Raw genomic sequence first — 24384 nt, forward strand, 5'->3', positions numbered from 1 at the left:
CCCTCCCTCCCTCCTCTATCTCTATCTCTATCTCTGTCTCTGTCTCTGTCTCTGTCTCTATCATCTCTATCTCTATCTCTATCTCTCTCTCTCCACATCCCCCTTTTCTTTTTTTTCTTTCAGGATTTATTCTTTGGTAGCTAAATCAAAATACTGGTAATCTCGCTTACTCTTGCAGGCATAATCTTAGGTAGCTTTGGGTGGAACACTGTTTATGTGGAACTTTCAACACCAATTATAATGACTGTTGGAAGCAGGAATTGTTAAATGCCCCCATCATGGTCAAATGCCAAGTCAAATTATACACCATGGTAAATATGACCCACTGTTAGATGCTATAAGTAGAAAAGTGCAAATCCTATTAACATTGTCTTCTAAATCACTGTCCTAAAATAAATGAGATACAGAACAAATTCTTAAATTTCATCTTGTCTGATGCATTAATTTAGGAAATACAGTTTATCATTTTTAAAAATTACGGTAGCATCATAATTAACAGCTAATTATTTACAATTTAAATTTTAAGAATCGCAAAGATCTTAAGTCATCACAGAGTAAGAATACTTGCAAATAAGTCACCAATATATGACAGAAAAAAATTGCTCCCAATATGTACTTTAATATTTTTACAAATGCATATTACGATGCAGTTTCAGGTTTTAGCTAGCAACAATCACAGAAAATATGTTCCAGAAAATAAATCATGATTTTAAGGATGATATACAGTAAGAAGATAAACTCAAAATAATGATTATAATTTTTTTCTACATCTTACAATATGTTTTTTCCTCATGTCAGTAGCTTTTAGCTTTGAACTTTCAGATACTATTCACACTTTGCTGTCATTTGAAAACAAATAAACTGCCTTTTAAAAACAAGTTGCACAAGCAATTCATTTTGGATGAAAAGTTAGAATTTTGGATTCAATACACAGCTCATTAGTGCTCCTTTAAAGCTGAGATTGCTCTCTGAAAGTGTTGGAATTCCACAAAGTTATTTTTGAACACGCACAGGAAATTAATGCTATTGAAGGAAAATGCTGCCAAAAGAATGTGCACAGTTTAGCACACACAGAGGGATGGTAAATCTATACTCTTTCCTCCCAGCATTTCCTTTTGTTTACATTCCATTTATTATTGTAGTTGCTGAATACATTAATATTATTTAGTAATTACCCTTTTCTCTCAATCCTCTACAAAAAGGACCAAATATTCCTCATAGGAGAATTAGAATGGAAATGTTGTATATTCCATAGGACTTTTAACAGGTGAATTTTTGACAGCAGAAGAAATGTTTGGTGGACAATGAAGACATCAAGGTCCATTTTCCTTACAGTCCAGTTTCAATATTCAGGTGATTCTAGTGCTAAATACTGTTGATATGAATATTTGTGTGAAATTTGAGCTGATCAGCTAGAGAATACTTAGGTATGTTTAATTGCTGAAATACATCTTGGAGTCATCTTTGACTTTTTACAATTAAATTTCCAAACTGAGTAATTCTCTTATTTCATAAAATCTTCAACAATTTCCATCTGCTCTACAGCAAAACCTTCTTGAGCACTTAGGTTCCTAGCACTGGATTACTTGCCTTTACATAGGTGAAATCACTGAATACTTTTAACAATCTTATGAGGTATTATTGTTTGTCCATTTTACATGAGGAAAATGAGGTTAGAGAAGTTATATATAATTTGTCCAAGTACAGACTTCTCATAAATGATAGCACCAGGCACTTTGATTATACAACCATACATTTGATTTTATTTTGATGATAGTATTATACGTTCCCCTTGCACTTTATTCTTGAGGCCAACTTACTTGAGAAACTTATTTTTTCATCCATTTGTTCATTGATTCATTGATGAAAGTTAAATGGATTTGCTGGTACTTCTGAAGTTTCAATTTAGTAGCTCATGGATCACATTTGGCTCACAAATACGTTTCATTTGACATGAAAACTTGTTTCTGTTTTTTATTTCTTTTGAATCACCTGGAAATATTAACATTTTGAGAATTCCCATTTGTCTCAGAAAAATTAGAATACCTGGAAAACTGAGACAGCATTTATGCATGTTAACAACTTATTGTAGCCAAGAAGCTCTATTCCCTTGAACGAGGCATGTCACAGTTCCTACCATTCCTTTATCTTTGATATTTGTGGATTGTCCTAGTGGCAATTTAGATCTCATGCCTGTTAAGAGTAAAACTTGAGGGAGTGTTTTGGTGACTTTTTGTGGACTTCAGTAAACTCCAATCTGCTATATGTGAAAATTTTGTTTGTCTTTTAAATCTAAAGTCAATCATCCAAGATTGCTAAATTAGCAGATAATCCTATGCCTTGCTGAACTGAAAAAGTTAACTTTTCCAAACTAAAGTCATTGCTCAAATTCAGGGAGTCAGGAAGAAAATGAGGAAATATTATTGATATTGAAGAGGATTTATTGAAATGGAAGAAACTTGAATGCCTAAACTCCACTGAAATGTTTCTTGCTGCAATCCTGCCTTAGCTAGGGAGAAATCTGTCTCTATATGCCTCACCTGTGCTACAGCATCCTCCATGAGCATGCAGCCTGGGGGCAGGAGCCAGATTATCTATATATCTCCATCTCAGTTTATTGTTTCAGAACAAAGGCCAAGGAAGCAATCAAACTGAAGTCAAGCTTAAAGCAGAGTTTAGAGACCTGCAGCTAAAAGACAAAAAAACACAGAGACAAGGTTCAGACTTAAAGACCAATACTCAGCATGAACCAGAAACATACCTGGTCTGGGTTGCTAGTTTATTTAATTTTTCATTATTAGAAATTTAAAACACAATTTGTTTATTATTCTGTGGAAATTTATTGCTGGATAAAGTCCAACCCTTTAAATATGCAACCACTAAGGCATAAGTTCAAAGCCTCTGACACTGGTGTCCTCTCATCTACAGAAGCAGATTTGTCCACATTGACTCATCAAAGAATTCACTATGCCACCTGACAGGAATAGTCACTCTTTCTGACTTCAGTGTAAGCTTTTAGCAACTACTAACATAACTGGTGAGAACTCTATGTTGTTTCCTGTATTTTTCAGGGTAACCTAAGTTAAGTGCAGAAGAAAACATCCTGGGAATTTCAGTGGCTTCAGGGACAAATTTTATTTTTAATTTACATAAAGTTCACTGCTGATTTGGGTATCTCATCCAACTGATGACTCAATCTTCCACCTCCACATGGATATGCACCGTCACAACCACCATGGACTGAGAGTTTCACATTGCCCAGTAAATGCTATTGTCTGTCAGCCTCATACCTGATTTCAACTCACGATTCATTGGTGAAAGCATTTCATATGACCATGTGGAACTTCAAGAAGGTAGTGAACTGTAATCCCGTCTTATGCCAGGAAGGACAGTGTGCCAGTTTGGATATATTATATACCCCCCAAAAGTCATATTGTTTAATGCAGTCTTGTGGGGGCAGATGTATTAGTGTTAATTAGGTTGGAATCTTTTCACTGAGTGTTTCCATGGAGCTATGACTCAATCAACTGTGTGCTAACCATTTGATTAAATTATTTCCATGGATGCATGGACCCCACCCATTTAGGGTGGATCTTAAATCACTGGAGTCCTATCAGAGAGGGACATTTTGGAGAGCAGCTGAGAGAGACATTTTGGCCGTTAAAAGCAGATGCTTGCTGTCTCTTTGAGATGCTAACCCAGATTGCCCTGGAGAAACTAAGAGAGGACCTCCAGATGCTTAGAGAGAAATGCTGTGGGAGAAAGAAGGAAGGACATACAGGAGCTGGAAAAGAGGAGCTGAAACAATCTGGGACCAGCAGACACCAGCCACGTGCCTTCCCAGCTGACTGAGGTGTTCCAGATGCCATTGGCCATTCTGCAGTGAAGGTATCTTGTTGATGCCTTAGTTTGGACACTTTTATGGCCTTAGGTCTGTAACTTTGTAACTGAATAAACCCCCTTTATCAAAACCAATCCATTTCTGGTATTTTGCAAAAAGGCTGCATTAGCAAACAAGAACAGAGACCAAGATGCATTTGTGAACAGCACTACTGGCTAAGCCCACTTCCCTTTCTCCCTTTCCAAATAGGCATTTTCCATTACTGTTAGCCTGCTCCACCTTCCCTAGCCCTAAATATTTTACAAGTGGAAAGGTTGATTGAAACATAGATGGCTAAATCAGAACTTACATCCTGATTTGACTAATTGGATATAAATAGCACCCTGGGATCTTGCAATTACTTGAGCTGTTTCCTTTGGGAACGAAGGTGGATTCATTATTGGTTTTATATCTGATAATAGCATTATTTAGATTTATGGATTCTTAAAATTGCATGTATGATAAGAAAATTATATATACACACACCCAGGAAGGCTAAGACAATGAGTAAAATGCTTTCAATATAAGGATTTATTTTCTAACATACTTCTATTAATCCATGTGGCTCTGTGGTAAGGCAGGAGGCAATTGAATTAATTCACCACATAGGCCACTTGTATCACAGGCACATGCTTTATGCATGACATTGTCTTCAACAGTCAGAGAACCTCAACCTCCTGAAAACAACTTTTGTCCAAGTTTCCCAAACAGGTCTATTAGATTTTCTCCATAATTTTCTTGAGAAAGAAGCCTTTTATTTTGCTGAGGCTGCTGGTGCCTCTCAATCCTGGCATGCGGAAGATAATCTATTTCAATGAAAGATAATGTGTCCACCACACAAAGGGAAGCAAAACTAAGGAGACCCGGGAAATAAAGAGTTTGAAGAAGGGAGAAAGATAGTCTACATGATATTCTTTAAGTCCTAGGTTCAGCTAAACAAAATGTGTCTCTGAAATAATCAATTATATAAACATATATAAAGTGCAGAGTTTGGAAGCCAAAATACTCTGAATAACACTACAAAACCAGTAGATGAGATTTGACAGTAGATTTCACTGACAGTGCGGGTGACTGAGCTTGTACCTCGACTTACCAGGCCTGGGCCAGGGGACCTGATATCACCCCCTGGGGAGGGTAGTAGGTACGGGCGTGAGTGCCCTCTGCAGCCCCCCCGAGCCTGGGGAGCGAGGTCAGGGCAGCTCCCTTTTCCTCACCCAAAATGTCACTGGCAGGGGAGGTTTGCCGGAGGAAACCGCCTTTCTCCCAACTGCCCTTTCCCCACTTCCTTATCTTACCCACTCACTCCCTGGTGCCAAGGCCACTCCTGCCACCGCCAGCGCGCATGCACCGTGGCCAGAACAACCCCCGCCCCGCTGCAACGGCTCCTGCGTTCTCTCAGAACCAATCCTAGCCCCTATCCCTTCAGTATTGCCATTTAAGGCTGCTTCACCTCCTTTCCAGCCCTGCCCTTCTTACCAGCCTATATAACCTGTAATCACCCCTGAATAAATCTCTTTGGCGCATACTCCTACTGGATGAAGAGTGTCTTGTCCTTATCGCCGCCCTCCACACCTTGCACGCCTCTTGCCGAGGACCCGGCCAAGTCCTCCGCCTCGCCCTCGCCTCCGGGAAAGAGCCCCCGCCGCCGGTACCCTTTAAGCAGCCCTGAGAGCTGAGGGCTCAGCTACCGGCCGCCACTCCCCCCAGAAGCAGTAACCGCGACCGCAGACAGGGTGAAAATATTGTCATGCACGACCCTGAAATGAGGATTGATAGCATTTTTAAAGGGAATCCTTATGTTGACCAATCGAGCAGTTCAATTAAGAGAGGAAGGTTTTAACTGCATTAAGGTGGACAGGGAAATTAAAAATAAAACTCTTCTCATTCAAAGAGAAATAAATATGGAACAACCACAATAATGATGGCTGTGAAATCATTCTGAAGATTGGATAAAACAAGGTCTTCACCCTCCAGAAACAAAGGAAGAGAATAGCTTTGAGATGGAAGGAAGATTTACACCAGGAAAAAAATAATACGCTTTAGACAGCATCTGCTTTGTGTTTTCAATAAAAAAAGATATATTGATTTCATGAAACAAGATATGAAAAATAACATAAGAAAGATATATGAGATTAAGAAATATCTGGCTGAGAAAAAGAAATAATATAAAGATACATAATAGAAAAATAGAATTTAAAATAGCATTAGAAACAGTAAAAGGAAGAAAATAATGCAGATACTGCTCTGTGATCTACATCTGTAATCTAAAAGACAAGTTTTACAAGTTTTCCTGAATTTAGGGAGAAATGCACATGAGAATAATAAAATGATTAGAAATATGACAAATATGAAGGCCAGAATACATAATACATAATTACAAATGGAGCCCAAAACAAATTGTAGAGAAGGAATAATCAAAAATATTGAAAGAAGCCTAAGATCCACTGTCTTCTGCATTGAAAATAATAATAATGATAATGATAATAATAATTTTCAAAATGAATTCAAAGTTTCAAAAATGAGCAAACAAATTTTGGAATTGACTGACATATTGAATGTATAAAATATGTACTCTTATGCAAATATTTATATCTGAAGAAATAAAATTTTTGCATAAGGAAGAAGCTAAGGTAGTCCATATAATCTGATATATCGCAAAATGCCATGATGTAATAGCTGAGGCGTTTGTGAGAGGTTTTTTGTATCAACAATGCTGGTTGCCAGAATTAGCATTACATAACAAAACTATATCCACTTACAGTTTCTCTTTGTATGAGACATACAAATACCTATGAAAACTTACCACTAAAAAGTATTTGTTGTTGATTTGAGATTCTATTTTCACTGAGCCTCCTGTACATTATCTGCCAACTCGATTAAATTACATGTGGTTGCTTCTTTTGAAAATTACTGAAATACTTCTTAATCAAAGATACACTTTGAGAAAGGAAATTAGAATTTTAAAAATTAAGAAAAAACCTCCTAAATGGTAAATGAAGAAATTAGAGTATAAAAGAGTGAGCAGTAAGCCTTGCAAATATTTGTCTACCCACAAATGGTTACTATAAATATAGTAGTAAAATCAATGCTAGTACTTTAAATTATTATTGCAATAGAAAATGTATAATATATGACTTAAAATGAAGTATCTATAAATTCCAAATTATACTAAAATAACAATTCCAATAACAACTAAAAACCTAAAGTGTAAATGGAGTGTGGGATAAATCTGAATCTGCCAGGTTGCAAAGATTAGGGAGTAAAACAAGAGAAGAAAGATTTTTGATGCAGATATAGATTCAATAGCATTTTTTTTCTCTTTTTTTTTAAATTTATTTATTTATTTTATTTTGAAATAAATTCAGTTATATGAACAGTTGCAAAAACAATACTAGCCCCATACACAGAATTCCATCATACCCTGACCCCCCTCCCCCGATAGCCCAATCCACCAACTTTAACATGCTGTCACATTGCTATTTCTTTCCCTCCCTCCCTATCATCCATCATCTAATGCTCCGTCTTCTGAACTTATGAGAGCTAGCTGCACACATCCTTGAGCATTCACTATAATTCACATATACACTTCCCATGAACAAGAACATTCTTTTATGCAATCCCATTAAGCGCAGCTAAGAAGTGCAAGAGATTCAACAATGATACAAAGCTTACATTCTATATTTCCTTTTCCTTATGTCTCAACTGTGTCCCTTTGAGCCACCTGTCCTCCATCCTCCAGTCCCATCCAAGTTCATCCTTAGCATTCAATTGTCACCTAGTTAGACTCTTTTTTTTTTTTTTTTCCAGTTGTGGAAACATATATACAGCCTAAATCTTCCCATTCCACTCCCTCCCTAGCCTTTCATTAGTGGGATTAATCATGTTTAGAATGTTGTAGTGCTCTTTCCCACCATCCATTACTAGAAATTTCCCTTCACCTCAAACAGCAACCCTACACTCATTTCTTAACTCCCTATTGCCCCTTCCCCCCATTTCTCTTAACACAAACCCTACTTTTCATCTCTATGGCTATATTCTCTGATAATTTCTTTGTGTTTACTGTGGGGCTTAAAATTAACCTCTTAAATCCATATCAATCTTGTTTTTCTTTGATACCACCTTCACTTCAATAGGACACATAAACTATGTTCCTATACTCCTTCATTCCCCCACCTTTACATAGTTGTCTAAAATTACATATTTTACATTGAGTTCAAAACCACTGATTTGTCCTTAGTTTGTGTATTTTATATCATGTATGAAGTAACTAGTGGAATTACAGTTCAAAAATTATTGATTTCTATTTGTATTCCATTGTGGTTGGAGAATGTGTTTGGAGTATATTCAATTTTTTTTTTTTTTTAACTTCTTGAGGCTTGTTTTATGTCCCAGCTTATGGTCCCTTCTCAAGAAAGATCTGTGATCACTAGAGAAAAGTGAGTGTCCTGGTGATTTGGGATGTAAGGTACTATATATGTCTGTTAAAATTCTCTATATCTCTTTCTTCTTTCTCTGTCTCTCTACCAGCAGGGCTCCCCTCAGAATCTGAAGTAGGGCAGGTCTTTCATCGGCAAAGTCGCTCAGCATTTGTTTGTCTGTGAAAAATTTAAGCTCTCCCTCAAATTTGAAGGAGAGTTTTGCTGGATAAAGTATTCTTGGTTGGAAAATTTTCTCTCTCAGAATTCTAAATATGTCATGCCACTGCCTTTTCACCTCCATGGTTGCTGCTGAGTAGTCACTACTTAATCTTATGTTGTTTCCTTTGTGTGTGGTGAATTGCTTTTCTCTTGCTGCTTTCAGAACTTGCGCCTTCTCTTCAGTATTTGACAGTCTGATCAGAATATGTCTTGGAGTGGGTTCATTTGGATTTATTCTATTTGGAGCTCGCTGGGCATTTATGCTTTGTGTATTTATATTGTGTAGAAGGTTGGGGAAGTTTTCCCCAACAATTTCTTTGAATACTCTTTCTAGACCTTTACCCTTCTCTTCCCATTCTGGGACACCAATGAGTCTTAAATTTGGACATTTTATTTTATCTATCATATCTCTGAGATCCATTTCGATTTTTTTGCCCATTCTTTCTTTTGTTCTTTCATTTCTGTTCTGTGGTCCTCGAGGAGGCTGAGTTGTTGTTCACCTTCCTCTAATCTTGTATTATGAGTATCCAGAGTCTTTAATTTGGCCAATGGTTTCTTTTATTTCCATAAGATCTTCTATTTTTTTATTTACTCTTGCAATGTCTTCTTTATGCTCTTCAAGGGTCTTCTTTATGTCACTTATATCCTGGGCCATGATCTTCTTGATGAACTTTAAATCCTTTGCCATGTTTTTGTTCCTCAATTGAAGTTCTTTGATTAATTTTGCGAGGTATACTGTATCTTCCGATATTTTGGTTTGTGTGTTTGGCGTTGGATTCTCCATATCTTCTGGTTTTATCATATGCATTAATATTTTCTGTTGTTTTTGGCCCCTTGGCATTTGTTTTGCTTGATAGAGCTCTTTCAAGTTGTAAAGAAAAAGGGATATCGATCTAATTTTTTAGGAACACAGTTTGGTGACGTACACTTTCTCTAACTAACCAGCAGATGGTGTCTGTGAGTCACCTATATCTCTGAAGTCAGTTCTCCACCTTGTCCCCACGGTGTTTGTGGAAATGATTCTTGTGGGTTCAGTTGGAGAACTCAGTTTGGGTGTGTTGCTGGAGCTGTCCGCCTTGAATGTGGGCCATGTGTGCGGGTGGCCAGGGATGAAGGGCAGTTCTAATGCTCAAATCCCTCAGGATCCTGGAGATTCAAGGCCACCACAAGAGTCTAAGCCTTCATTTCATTTCAGCCCCAGACCCTCTCTCTCGCTGATCCATAAACCACTGGACTTGGCATAGCATCTCTGGGTTCTCCGAACGGATCCCCCCTCCCAGCCGTGCTCCTCCAGGAGCTCAGCTGAGGGAATGCTTTGCTACATCACCAGTGCGCGCCATCCCACAAGGGAAGCCCCAGGCCACCGGGCCGTGCGGCGGCGCACTCCCATCCCGAAACAAAAATGGCCTAACGGGGCGTCTCAGCCCCCTCCTCCTCCCACCATTCCTCCTTCCCTGCTACGGGACAACTGGCGGAGCTCTGCGCTGTGGGCATGGCCCCGGGCAGGAGTTTATCCAGCCCTCTGGGGGGCCAGCTGCGAGCTGTGGGCTTTCTTTCTGCTTCCGGCTCTCCCCTCCTTTCCCCTGAACCCAAGGGTATCTGCAGTGGTCTATCTTCCCGGCCAGAGACTGAGAGGCTGGCCCAGCCCCCTCTTGCTGTGTTTTCCTGTGTGTTTCCCACAATCGCAGCTGCAGCCACTCCTTTTTTTTTTTTTTCTGAAAGAGCCAACTGATCTCCATATGCTCAACCCTGGCTTCCCCAGCCCGCCGTGTGGCTGCGGGTCTTCCAGCCAGCTTACTCACTCTTTTCAGAATGCTGACTCCCGGTTTCACCAAGTATATGGCCCCTCTGGAGCTAGGAGCCTTCATCTAGCTGGCGTACCGCTGTAACCGGTATTCTAAGTCACTTTCTGGTTTTTAGCTAGTGTTTTTCATGGAGGCATTTTTTTCGCCCTGTCTCAGCTAGCCGCCATCTTAGTTTCTCCTCAATAGCATTTTGAAATACAAAGAGAACCATTAGTAGAAATATAGTCAGAATGTATTCCTTCAAATCAAACTGAGAAAAACAATAAAAGGAAGCATATATAAAAAATCAGCTAAGCAAAACATGAGAATTGGGAAAGCAGTATGGAATTAAATTATAATGGGTTAGGTAATACTTTTCAATCTTTTATCAATAAATATTTTTATAGCTCCTATTATGTGACAAGTCCATTCCACCAACCTTGGGCACCAGCAAGATGGGAGGAGGCAAATGTAAATCAAATAGTCACAGAAAAAATGTGAGATCACAGCTACAATAAAACTAATGAAATAAAAGTATGTAACAGAGGATCTGATTCTGCAGGCAAAGGAGAGCTTTCCTGATTTGGGTGGCATTGGACCTGAGATCTGAAGCAAGTAGAGTGAGAAAGCACAGAAGGTTGAGTGATCATCGCAGATATAGGCACTGAGATGAGAAAGAGCAGGGCACACTGGAGGAAACAAAATTTCTAACTATAGGAGAAGAAATCCACATTGCATAACAAAGCTATATCTACTTGAATGCTTTCTAAAAGGGCTCTATATGGAAGTTAAAGTAAAAACAATGGACTAATATGTTAAGGAAAATGTTTACATAAGCTCATGTTCAAATTGGATTTAACAGAATTGGCTATTAGAGTTCTCAGAAAGAGAAATTTCAATACGTTTGAGACGGGCTGTTGAAGTAAGAGGTGAATGGGTGCTAGGAAGTTGATTAAGTGACCAGAGACCATTTTTCATGCAATTTTCTTATGAAATGGCTGAGACAGTATAGTAACCAGTGGAGAATGGTGGGTCAGAATAGGCCTTAAAATGATTTTGTAATACTAAAAGAATAATATCAAATTATTACTAAATCCAGAATACAAATATTTCTCGCCACTTCTACCACCATCACCTTGGTTCTCATAGCATCCTAATTCATTTCCACACATGCATCCTCACCTCCCTACAGTTTCATGTCCACATGAGTTTAAAATATATGCCAGATCAAATTATTCTTTCTAAAAAAACCTCCAGTTATTTACCATCTAATTCAAAATAAAGCCCCAAACCCACAGTGCCCTACATAATCTGTTTCCCTGACCCATCTTCAGATATAGTGTGGCTTTTTGCTGTACCTCAAATATGGCGGACACAAAGCCCACCACAGGGTCTTTGCACGAGTAGCTCCCTCTGCTTTCAGCATTCTTCCCCCAGCTTTTGTCTTTGATCCCTTTCCACTTTGTTCAAGTCTCTGCTGAAATGATACCTAACAAAGACATTTTTCATTACAACCCTATCTAAAATAGGGTTTTATCTTATTTCTGTTTCTTAGCACTTTTTCCCACTGGTATGTATCTCCTTTTTATTTATTGTCAGAACCCCACTACTGGTATATAATGTTGCCAGAGCAGAGACAATGTTTACTGCAAGGCTCTATTTTCAGCACACAGGAAAACAGTGCAGTGATGGGAATTAAACAAAAAACACCAACTTGAAAGACTGAATTACTTTGAAAGTAACCTTAAAGTCACTGGCGGCTCTCTCATTCTACCAATATGGTCCAAATATCCTACCAAGTCCTTCAGAGACTGTGAGGAAATTACTTTCAATTATACAGGAGAAAGTATAAAACATAGAAGACCTGTGTATTGAGATTAAATTTTAAGCATTCTACCATACTTTACACAGAATGCTTCTCGCCAATGTCATTCATGTCTTCTCCTTCATAAACATCAATAACAAATCATTATTTCCTTGATGTGATACATTGTGCTGTGTGATATTTTTCTGTTAGTAACTCATGAGATAGGTTTAAATATATAATTTATCAATCCAAATAATTTCCAGACATATCATATGAATTCAGAAAAACACATCTTTAGAGAACAATTAATTTTGCATGTCTTGTTTTAACTGAAACTGCTAAAGAATCAATGATTAAAACATAGGTAAAGCCAATGAAATGAGAAGATAATTAGTTAAAGATACATGAAGTTGTACAATTAATTATTCAATTTTAGGATGAGCTTACAACATGCCCAATAGAAAACCATTGAATTCAGTTGAATTTGGCTCACAACACATACTGCAAATATTCTAAGAACCTGTAAACAGGTTTATTAGTATATGATTAGTATATTAATATGTGAGAATACAAAAATTGGAAATAAACAACTGGGGACATAACAAGGATTAGTGTTGCATTAGTCTTATTTAATATACTAATTATTGTGAAGGGAGAGTAAATGCAAAGTCAGGAAACTCAAAGATGGTGTTAAAGGGGAAGGTAGAGAAAAATGCTAATAAGGACAAAGAAATAACATAAGATGTTGAGGAAATTCTTATAATACGAAACATATGGCCAGATTACTTTTAATGTGAGCATTACAATAATAGGGATATAGGATGAATACATATGCAATATATGTATATAATGACATAATGGGATATATTTGAAGAGAGCATGAGGAAATTTAAGAGAATAAAAACAAGCCTACATGAAGAACAATTACAGTGAATTTGGCAGAGTGATGTAAGGCTGAAACATGGCAGGGAAGGAATCCAATTTACTACACATATTAATTGTGTAATAATTATATATATAATATATAATAATTAAGAATATAATAATTATATTCTTATATATTATTATTATTATATAATTTATATGTTAGGCAGGGAGGTGGAAGGTTTCCAAACTCAAAAAGGTTATTTTCAAATGTAATGAGTTTTCTCTTTTTGATGAATAGTTTGTATGTCACCTATTTGTGGTCATTTAAGACACAAATATGTAATTAAACTCTGTGGCCATGAAATTCTACCTTTAATAGTCTATTAAAGAATTACTTTGTGATAATTTGTGAATGTTAAGCGTGGAATAGCAAGAGCTCAGGAGGCCCTCACTTACTGGCTAGATGAAATTAACCAAGTTTAAAATCTATGAAATGCAATTTTCTCAAATGTAAATGGAGTCAGTAGCCCTAACTTACAAGTTTGTAATAATTAGAAGAGTCAGCACAGGTATTGCAAATATAGCATAGGGTTGTTGTGAAGATTAAATGCAAATCATATATAAGAAGAATGTAGAATAGTACCCAGCACTCTATAGACACTGTAAATTTACTGCTATTATTATTATTATTAATTAGTGAATTCAATATGCCAAATTGAGATATATGTAATACATAGCAGGTTTTTTTAAAACAATCTATTATAATTCCTCAATTTGAAAGCACAGTACATAATAGCTAAAGTGACTTAGGGGAACATACAGTTAGCTGTACCATTTAATGATTTTTCAATATACAGAATTATATAAAACATGTATAGATTATTTTCTTCCATATACTTAATCTTTTAGATTGCAAATATTCAAGAAGTTACTTTCCTCTAAGTCACTGTTATCAACATACAGCTTTAGTATTTATATTTTAGCAAAATCCACTGTTTTCAATATGGCATACATGATTTCCTTCAAAGTAAAGCAATTTTCTTATGCCTTTGTTTTATTTTGTTATGTTGTGTTTTGTTACTTTTCCTGGGACAAGCAGTCAATTGGAGAGAGTTACAGGGTCCCAATGTTATGACATCCTGAAGCAATTTGTGGACTATTGACATTTTTTGAACCAGTGTCCTTGATCTGGATTCTGCCCAGATAGTTGGTGATAAAGATTAAAGACACCAGGGACTATTGTTTAAAATAAAGATTTACAGGTCTCTTGCTGGAGATTATGAATATCTATGGCAGAAGAGAGAATTCATGACTCTATCAAGCACCGTATATGATTCGTATCATCAGACAATTTTGAGAAACTTGTCTAGATCGAACCAATATTTCAAGTTTGTGTCTTCCTACATTTCAAGGATGAAATGATCCTTTTTTTATCCTGTCAAAAGAAAATTCTGTTAATGTTAAATACATAGTTCCATACAAATACATACTAAGAACATGCCAAAGTTATGCTTAAATCAATGAACAGAATGGCAGGATGATACAGCAGAAAGAAGCAGCCAAAAAAAAAAAAAAAACAATTCTGAGGTAAGATTGCTAAATTTGATACAGATCTGGCTAGTGTATAGAAAAATAAACTATAACTTTTTGGATTTTCTTCTCTTTTAGGCAAATAAGAGTTGAATTTTAAAAAATCTGAAAATCCTTGGCATCTCTTCATTTTTCTACTCACTTTTCTACAAAGTTGTAAAATGTCTGCCACTTATTTAATTATAAATAACATGTCAAAGTTGCCTGTCCCTCACAAAGTCAGATATGTGGGAGGCCTACAAGTCCCAAATGACACTGAAGGGACTTGCTGTCAACATCTTGTCTCATTTCTAAATCCTGGATAATTTTTTTTAATCAATAAGATTAAATAAGCCATTATTTACTTTTAGTTTTCTTTATATTTACATATACATATATTTATTTTAAAACTCAAGTAATATACATATACCCTCGTAAGTTGAGGAAGAAGTTTCTTTGAAGAAGTTTCTTTTAAGAAGTTTAACCATAGGAACAAAATGTGAGTCAAAAACTGATTGTAATAAAAGACTAGATTTAACCCAAAGTTATAAAACCAGGCATTTGCTTGCATTCTTTAGTGGAAAGGTTTTGCTTGATTTAAAATCCTGACTGCTAATTCTTAGAGAAAAATTTAATGTTACTGTGTCAAGTAAAAGCAAAGTCCTCTGATAATACCAACTGGGAAAGCTTACTATGAATAAATCTGAACTTAAAGATTAAAATATTTTTAAGTAAATTATTTTTACTATGGGGATATAATTAACTCAGTATTTCTTGTCAATAAATTCTTTTTTGTATGCGCTTTCCCCTAAATTTTTGGTGGTTACTGGAAAATAATTTTAGCCAAATCTATTATATCATTCTCATAGTGGGGTTCAGATATTATAAATTTATTTCAAATGTTTTATTTAAACTACTCTATCCTTGGTTTGATACTATTGTTAAAAATATATATAAATATTCTATCCTCTTGGATACCATGAAAATAGACTTACTGAAAGAATGAATAATTGGCCTACTTAAGCTTCTCAAAAGATTAGAAAAGCTGGTTATCAGCTTCCTTTTTGTATAATTCCATGCATATATTTGCTTCTTATATTTTCAGGTATAGGCAAAAATAAAAAATGATATCCAATATTATTTTTAAAATAAGCTTTGTCTTTAAATCCAAGTTAAGTTTACATACTTCACATATATATGTACCAAACAGAATACCATAACCAAGTATATGAAGTAGTTCATAAAAGCAAATTGCAAATATTTTACATAAGTTCCAGGTTTATATTCACCTAATTATCCCCCCTTTTTGTTTTTCTATAGTAATATCTCAAATATTACATAGTGTCAGCTAAGAAGGTTTTTTTATTTAAGGAATTTTGTATTGATATATGGCTGCAGTATTAAGCAGCAACACATTTAAAAATTATACCTGTTTTAATACAAAGTTATATACATACATGCAACATATGTGCTATATAAAATACATATACAAAACCCATAGACATAAATATCACATAAAACATAAGCAAAAAAAGAGAGAATACCAAAATATATCAAATAATGTGTTTTTATGGTGTTCAAATATATTTATTTTGTTTCATAATTTTCTTCTCTCTTGTTCATTGCCCTGATTTTAACCAACAATTCTAGAGTCAGTGGTCTGCTATTAAGACTATTGTGACTCCCTCTTTCAGTTTCTGTTTCTGATATATTGTGGCCTAGAAATATAATAAAACACTATAATAAGAATTTGAGTTAAGGTGTATTACATGCCTTGGAAGTACTAGACTTTCAAAATTAATAAATGAAGAATGACATCTAAGTTTAAAAATACCTGGGTTTGTGATAGTTATTAGTGTAAGCAAAGAGCTACTTTATGAAATTAAGTGGTGGCTGTGTTCCAGAAGGTAACATTTGCTGGAAGTCTGACCCTAAGGTTACTTCATAAAACTGTAGTTTGTTTCATCCCAAATAGAACCTTAGATAGTTTTAAAGATGATTTCATTGTCTAACAAGGAAAGTCATGTAAATGTGCAGGTTTATGTTATTCCACATTTCACTCCCAAAGGCTGATTTTGATCTAGGCCAGCTTCAGTAAAAGTTTGGCTTTCTGGTGAATCCTTAGAGCTGCCTCCATAGTCTCAGAAAAGAATAAAATGGCTTGTGGCAGTGATGTAAATGGGCAGTCATTACCCATACCTATAATTCCAGTCCCATGAGGCAAGTGTCATGTATGCTTTCAGAATTCCTGCTCGACTTATAAAGCACTTTGTCTTTGATATGGAAAACAAAACAGAAAGCTTTCTCTTAAAATCAGCTACCATTTTAACTTCTCCTCTTGCTAAAGCTAATGGAATTGTGCGATATATGAAAACACTTACACACACAGACACACACACATGCCATACATATATATATATTTGCAGAATGGAAAGGTGTTTGCTACAAAAGATCTCAAGTCTGTTTCTCTAGGTGGGTAGATGCCATTTCTATTACAGCTAGTGCCTCAGGTGTGCAGTGGTTTTGAGGAAACTTTTATTCTTGCATAAAATAGTGTTAAGTTTAATAATAAACATTAATTTAAGGCTATATTTATGTAATAACTCACTTATTTTTGGTTAAGTTCCCTTCAAGCATTCTCTTTAGGTCCTCTCTTCATCTTTATAAGATTCTACGGTTCAATTTTACTAGTGTTATTTTATTTCAGATCCACTTATATATGGTCCAATCAGATACAGGCCAAAATATTAGTACATATAGGGGACACTGTTATGTGGCTTATTTTGTAAAGCATCATTGGAAACTGTATCAGCAAATCTACATTATTCTTTTAAAGAGAAACATTTTAATATTTTTCTTCATTTGTTTTTTGTTTTTTTTGTTTGTTTGTTTGTTTTTTGTTTTTTAATGACCACTACCCCTGCAAAGCAGAACTGTGGATTATAAAAAACATTTTATAGACATGGGCAAACAGTTTAGTGAATTATTAACACTGCAAACCAAATTTTATATAATAATTTACTAATTCAACCATCCTTTATAAGCCAAATACTATATTCTCTATCTAACTTTAGAGGAGAGAATATGAATAATTCATTTTGCCTGTTTTAAAGAAATGTAAAAGACATTTTAAAAAGAAATGCACAGATGATTATTTGCAGTTTGAAATAATGCAATGACAGAAAAAAAGGAAGTGTAGAGGAAGGATAGCCATAAGTAAAAAGAGAATTGCTAGAGATTAAAGAAATGCTGCAGTCTAAATAACTTGAAAAACTTTCATTCTAAAAACTTAAAAATCATGAATAAAATGTAAAATTTATCTGTACTATATGTATTACAAAGACATGTAGTATATTAAACATGCAAATATGGTATGTATGTGTGTATATATATGTGTATGTGTTTAGTGCATAATTTAACTGTTAAGAAATCAAGTAGAAATTTTCAGCCTAAAAGTATAACTTAAGCCAAAATCCCCAAAATAAGCAACATTTTAATGCTATTTAATGTCTATCAATTATATATCTTTCTATTCTTAGAAAAGAAAGGTACAGTAAGACAGGAGTTAGCAGGAAGGAATGAAGAATTCTGAGAACTTCCTTGAGAGGATATTTATTTGCTTTACTGTTGACCTAAAAGGTGTGGATGGGGGAGGAAAAAATAAATAAATAGAGCTGAGTGAACTGAAAGGGTAAAACCTTCCTTCTGTCTGGGCTGTTTACAATCTTGAGCTCTGGCTGGGGCACATAGAGGCTCTGACTCATGACTGGATCCAAGGCTTAATGCCTCAAATCTCTGGCTGGACATTGAGCGAAGCAATGAATATGAAACAAGCCTAATGGCTGCTGGTGGAAAGGGATTGTGGGTAGGTCATGGTCCTCTCTCCCAGGCAACCTGAGCGAGGGCTTCTGATCTATGCTTTATAGTGGAGGCTCTAATACCCCTCTGCAAGAACCAAGCACTGAGGTTGGGGCAGTGGAGGCAAAGAAAATGGAATATACCTTGAAGGTATGCCCAGCAGCTTCCCTAGGAACAAATGCTAATCCATGATATGCCAGAACTTCAGTTTTAACAGACTTGGAATTGGGGGAGGAGAAAAAATAAAATTAGGTTCAAGCAATGTCAGAAATTATATGAGGGTTTGCATAAAGCATGACCATGCCCACAGTGTACAAAATTGAAAGAGGCCATCCTAAAAGAGAAAAATAAGAAAACTTGTATTGTCAATCTTTACTCTTGGTAAAGGGGTAGAGTCTCCCCTGGAAAATCCACACTTCCTGTGCAGCCCAAAATCCAAAGTGAAATTTGACTTTTAAAACAGTCCAGTGTTTTGGTACCCCCAGTTGCCTGGCAGAAGCAAATGAAAATCCTCTCTGTTGATTCACACCCTTACCTAAGGACTCAATTACTTTCCCCAGAAACATTCAAGGAATGTGAGCTCACAGTTCATCTCAAAACATCAGTCAGACAGAAAAGAACACTAACAGACACAAAGATTGGAGTGATAGCTGACTTCCCATCAGCAACAATGGAAGTCAAGAAACAGCAGTGGGAGAATGTCCTTAGCAAATATAAACTACATACAAAGAGAGGATGTATTTTAATTGTGAGGGGGAAATTAAAGATGTTTTCAAGAACAAATGAAGTATTTATTATCAATATACCAATACATCATCAGTAAATTTACTTCTAAATTATATGGAAGAAAGAAATGGATTCCAGGAAACAGTTCTGAAATAAGGAGGATGGGTAGATTGCTTGGGAGAGTAGGGAATTTAGCAGGGTAGGGAGTGATGAGAAAAGAAGATAGTGCAAGTATAAAAACAGAATAGGATGTAAAAATAATAACACCTAATTTGGTATTTTAGATTGAAAAAAGTAAAAGTAAAAGTAAAGAGCAATAATATCCAAGAAGTAAAAGTACTACTTGGATATTAAATAAAAGTAAATAAAAGTAAAGAGCAATAATATCCAAGTAGGGAAGGAGTGCTTTAAAGAAGTTAATGTCTTCTAATCACCTTTAAAAGGGTCTTGAATAACATAAATTTTGCTATTTTAAATATATATGCTAGATATCTAGAGTAATAACTAAAGTGAAAAATTAGTAGATATAACCTCCAAATTATTTATTCGTTGCCAAAAGAAGTGAATAAAGGAAGGGAAAGAAGAAATTAGAAGTGGGAAATTGGGATTGTATGATTGTGGTACCACCAAGGGTGCAAATTGCTGGGAAACTGCCTGGTTCCTCATCTACTTTCTTAGTGGGGTTTCTGATTTGGGGAGTTATTTGCTAGAAACAAATGCAAAATGGAAATCTACCAACACACAACTAGCTGGCTCACCTAGTTTGATCTTATCTATTAGTCTTTACTCTCCAGTAAACCAGACTTAAAAAGGCTTCTGGAGTAGGAAACTCATCCTAAGAACTAAAAGACAAGTAGTTTGGGTGTAGGGATTGCCACACAAATGTAACAGCCTGCACAAAATGCTGATCATGATATCCCATATTTATTGAGTCAGGAACTGCCCTGAGTGCTCTGCAGACATCAGTTCATTGAATCTCACAGCAAGCAGTCTTTGAGAAAGGATCATTTTATTTACGTGGGAAAACATGGCTTAAGGAGGTAAGGTTAATATGAGGAAGTGGCGGAGCCAGAACTCAAATCCAGGTAATGTGACCCCTTTGTAACTATTTACCAAAGTGGGCAATGCATATTACCTCTCATGTATAGAGATGATAATGAAGATGCAGAATGGATTATGTTGGGAGTTGGGGCTACACAGGGATTGGGGGCCTGGGAAAGGGAAAAAGAATGGAATAAAGCAAGCAAGAAGAAAATAAGGTTGACACCTCCATTTTTAGTTTGGTTTCTTAGACATTGTGGTGGCCCTACTATGCACACACCCACATACAAATATGTCTTGGGACTTGTGGGATAGGTTTGCTGATGAAGATAGTATTCCCCAAGGACTGATTACTGAGGCTCTGGGCCTAGGTTCCTAAGGAAGATCTTCACCCAGCCCCAGTAGAGGCAGCCAGGGATCAGGTTCCCTATGATAATGGCAGGTGACATGGTGCCATTAAATTCTGATTTAGCTCCCATGGAGGAAACAGGACTTGGGAGTTTAGAGCAGATGTCCAAAGCACTCCAATCTTGCATTCTAATCTTGTCTTTGCTACATGTGCAATACGTGGTGGACAAATCATTTTATTTCCCTGATGATCAATGGGTTTAGGGTTGTAAAATGAGGTAATTGCACTTAATTATAGTCTCCTGAGGCCAAATTAAATCAGATGATAAATACTGGAGTATTTCATCGGGACAATAGGCAAGATAGATGTCAATCTGGGGAGAAAAATCTTCCAAATTTTGAGTACCTATTAGGAAGTTATGCAAAGGGACTATTGTACAGAAAGTCATAGATTGATAAAAGATGCTTATAGACATAAAAATGCTCAGAAATAATACTAATCACACATATTTTCACTCATGTATGAAGCATTAATTAATAACTTATTGTATGTGTGGCATAATATTGTAGGCACTTAGAAGTCAACATAAATTCTTAATGTCATGAATCTTATACTCTGATATGAAATATACTTAAGTAAACTAGTAATTATAACACAATGATATGTTGTGTAACTCAAAGTAAAACTAAGTTCTCAAAAGGCTAGGAGGGAAAGGGATTGTTTAAAGGCATGTATCCCACAGATTATCACTACAAATATAAATAAATGCTTACATGACATACTTCTAAAATATGACACTGGTACAAAGAGTTAACAAAAGAATGGTATATGGGAAAAACTACCTATCGCATACTAGGGAATATAATTAGTAGGAATAGATTACTAGTACCACACAAATACTAGGGACAAATGATTAAGGGCTGATAAGAGCTTTGTAGTGCCTTGGGTCATGAGAATTGTTTAAAAATAAAAAGGCTAGGAGGCAGGCAGAAAAGGAGTCTCTTTTTTTTGGTATGACACTATAAGAATGTATACTTTACAAGTCACAAAGAAAATTTACCTGTAGAAGCCTCTTTTTCACCATTAAATTTGTCAGCACTGAACAATCCTGATTTTTTTTTTTTTACTTTTTATTTTGAAATAAATTCAAACTTACAGGAACAGTTTCAAAAATAATACAAACCCCGTACACAGAACTCCAGCATACCCCAACGCCCCTCCACAGATACCCAGATCTACCAACTTTAATATTTTGTCACTTTACCATTTCTTTCTTTCCCTCCCTATCATCCATCATCTATTGCTCTGTCTTCTGAACATATGAGAGCAAGTTACACACATCCTTGAACAAATAATTCACATATACATTTCCTATGAACAAGAATATTCCTTTATGTAATCACATTAAGTGTAGTTAAGAAGTTCAAGAAATTTAACATTGATATAAAGTTTACATTCTATATTTCATTTTTTCTTATGTTCTAATTGTGCCCTTTTGAGCCTTTTCTCCTCTATTCTTAGATCTCATCCAGGATCATCTATGGCATTTAACTGTCATTATCTATTTAGACTGTCTTTTTTTTTCATTTGTGGAAACATATATACAGCATAAATCTTCCCATTCCAGCCACTCCTAAGCATTCTATTTAGGGGGATTAATCACATTCACAATGTTGCAATGCCATCACCTTCTCACCATCCATTACTAGAAATTTCCCTTCACCCCAAACTGAAACCCTACACTCATTTCTTATTAAACTCCCCCTTGCCCCTTACCCCACTTCTCATAACTCATACTCTACTTTTCATCTCTATGATCATATTCTCTGATACTTTCTTTGTGTTTACCATGGGGCTTTAATCTAACATCCTAAATCTATAACAATCTTGTTTTCTTTGATACCAACTTAACTTTAACAGGACACATAAACTATGTTCCGATATTCCTCCTTTCCCCCAACTTTCTGTAGTTCTTGTCAAAAATTACATATTTTACATTGAGTCCAAAACCACTGATTTATCACTACACTATGTATTTTGGATCTTGTAGGAAGTAAATAGTGGAGTTGCAAACCAAAAATACAGTAGTATCAGTATTTATATTTACCATGTGATCTTTCCTGGAAATCTTTATTTCTTCATGTGGTTTCAGTCAATTGTTTAGTGTACCTTCCTCTCAGCCTGCACATTTCCCTTTAGCATTTCTTATAGGACTGATCTACTGGTGATGAAGTCCCTCAGTTTTTGATTATCCGGGAATGTTTTCATCCCCTCTCATTTTTAGCCTCCAGGTGTTTGTGAATTTTCTAAGTCTCTGAAGGTTATTGACTTCTAATTGTATTCCATTGTGGTCAGAGAATGCGTTTTGACTAATTTCAATTTTTTTTAAATTTATTGAGGCTTGTTTTATGTCCCAGCATATGGTCTATTCTGGAGAAAGTTCCATGAGCACTAGCGAAGAATGTGTATCCTGGTGATTTGGGATGTAATGTTCTATATATGTCTGTTAAATCAAATTCATTTATCAGATTGTTTAGGTTTTCAGTTACCTTATTGGTCTTCTGTCTGGTTGATCTATCTATAGGAGAGACTGATGTGTTGAAGTCTCCCACAATTATTGCAGAAACATCCATTCCTTCCTTTAGTTTTGCCAGTGTTTGTCACATGTATTTTGTGGCACCATGACTGGGTGCATAAACATTTATGATTGTTATTTCTTCTTGTTGTATTGCCCTTTTATTAGAATGTAGTGGCCTTCTTTGTCTCTCATAACATCCTTGCATTTAAAGTCTATTTTATCTGAGATTAATATAGCTACTCCTGCTTTCTTTCGGCTGTAGCTTGCATGAAATATTTTTTCCATCCTTTCACTTTCAATTTCTTTGTGTCCCTGTATCTAGAATAAGTCTCTTGCATGCAGCATATTGATGGTTCATATTTTTTTATCCATTCTGCCAATCTATATCTTTTAATTGGGGAGTTTAATCCATTTACATTCAATGTTATTACTGTGAAGGCATTTCTTGAATCAGCCATCCTATCCTTTGGTTTATGTTTGTCAGATATATTTTTTCCCCTCTTTCTTAATGTCCTTTAATGAACCAATATTGAATCTCTTTAGTACTGAACCTTTGTCTATATCTCTCTCTCCTTTCTTTGTTTCTCAGTCGGTAGTGCTCTCTTTAGTATCTGAAGTAGGACAGGTCTTTTATTAGCAAAATCTCTCAGCATTTGTGAAAAATTTAAGCACTCCCTCAAATTTGAAGGAGAGCTTTGCTGGATAAAGGATTCTCGGTTGGAAATTTTTGTCTCTCAGAATTTTAAATATGTCATGCTACTGCCTTCTCGCATCCATGGTGGCTGCTGAGTAGTCACTACTTAGTCTTATGTTGTTTCCTTTGTATGTGGTGAATTGCTTTTCTCTTGCTGCTTTCAGAACTTGCTCCTTCTCTTCAGTATTTGACAGTCTGATTAGAATATGTCTTGGCACGGGTTTATTTGGATTTATTCTATTTGGAGTTCACTGGGCATTTATGCTTTGTGTATTTATATTGTGTAGAAGGTTTGGGAAGTTTTCCCCAACAATTTCTTCGAATACTCTTTCTAGACCTTTACCCTTCTCTTCCCCTTCTGGGACACCAAGGAGTCTTATATTTGGAGGTTTTATTTTATCTATCATATCCCTGAGGTCCATTTCAATTTTTTCCATTTTTTCCCCATTCTTTCTTTTTGTTCTTTCATTTTCCATTCTGTGGCCCTTGAGGTTGCTGATTTGTTGTTCAGCTTCCTCTAGTCTTGTACTATGAGTATCCAGAATCTTTTTTAATTTGGTCAACAGTTTCTTTAATTTCCATAAGATCATCTTT

The 24384-nt window shown here is 35.8% G+C and overlaps 1 long non-coding RNA gene across 1 annotated transcript in view; it reads right to left on the reverse strand.

Moving 5' to 3' along the window:
* Positions 1-682: 682 nt before the first annotated feature.
* LOC119506988 overlaps positions 683-24384 on the reverse strand; it is a 271191-nt gene continuing 247489 nt past the window's right edge. The window contains exons 3-4 of the long non-coding RNA XR_005211086.1: positions 2541-2689; positions 683-1992 (exon numbers count right to left, since the gene is read on the reverse strand). This is a non-coding gene — a long non-coding RNA (uncharacterized LOC119506988). The remainder of the gene's footprint in view (positions 1993-2540; positions 2690-24384) is intronic.

Source organism: Choloepus didactylus, chromosome 12 (genome assembly GCF_015220235.1).
Source record: "Choloepus didactylus isolate mChoDid1 chromosome 12, mChoDid1.pri, whole genome shotgun sequence".
Lineage (NCBI taxonomy): Eukaryota > Metazoa > Chordata > Mammalia > Pilosa > Megalonychidae > Choloepus > Choloepus didactylus.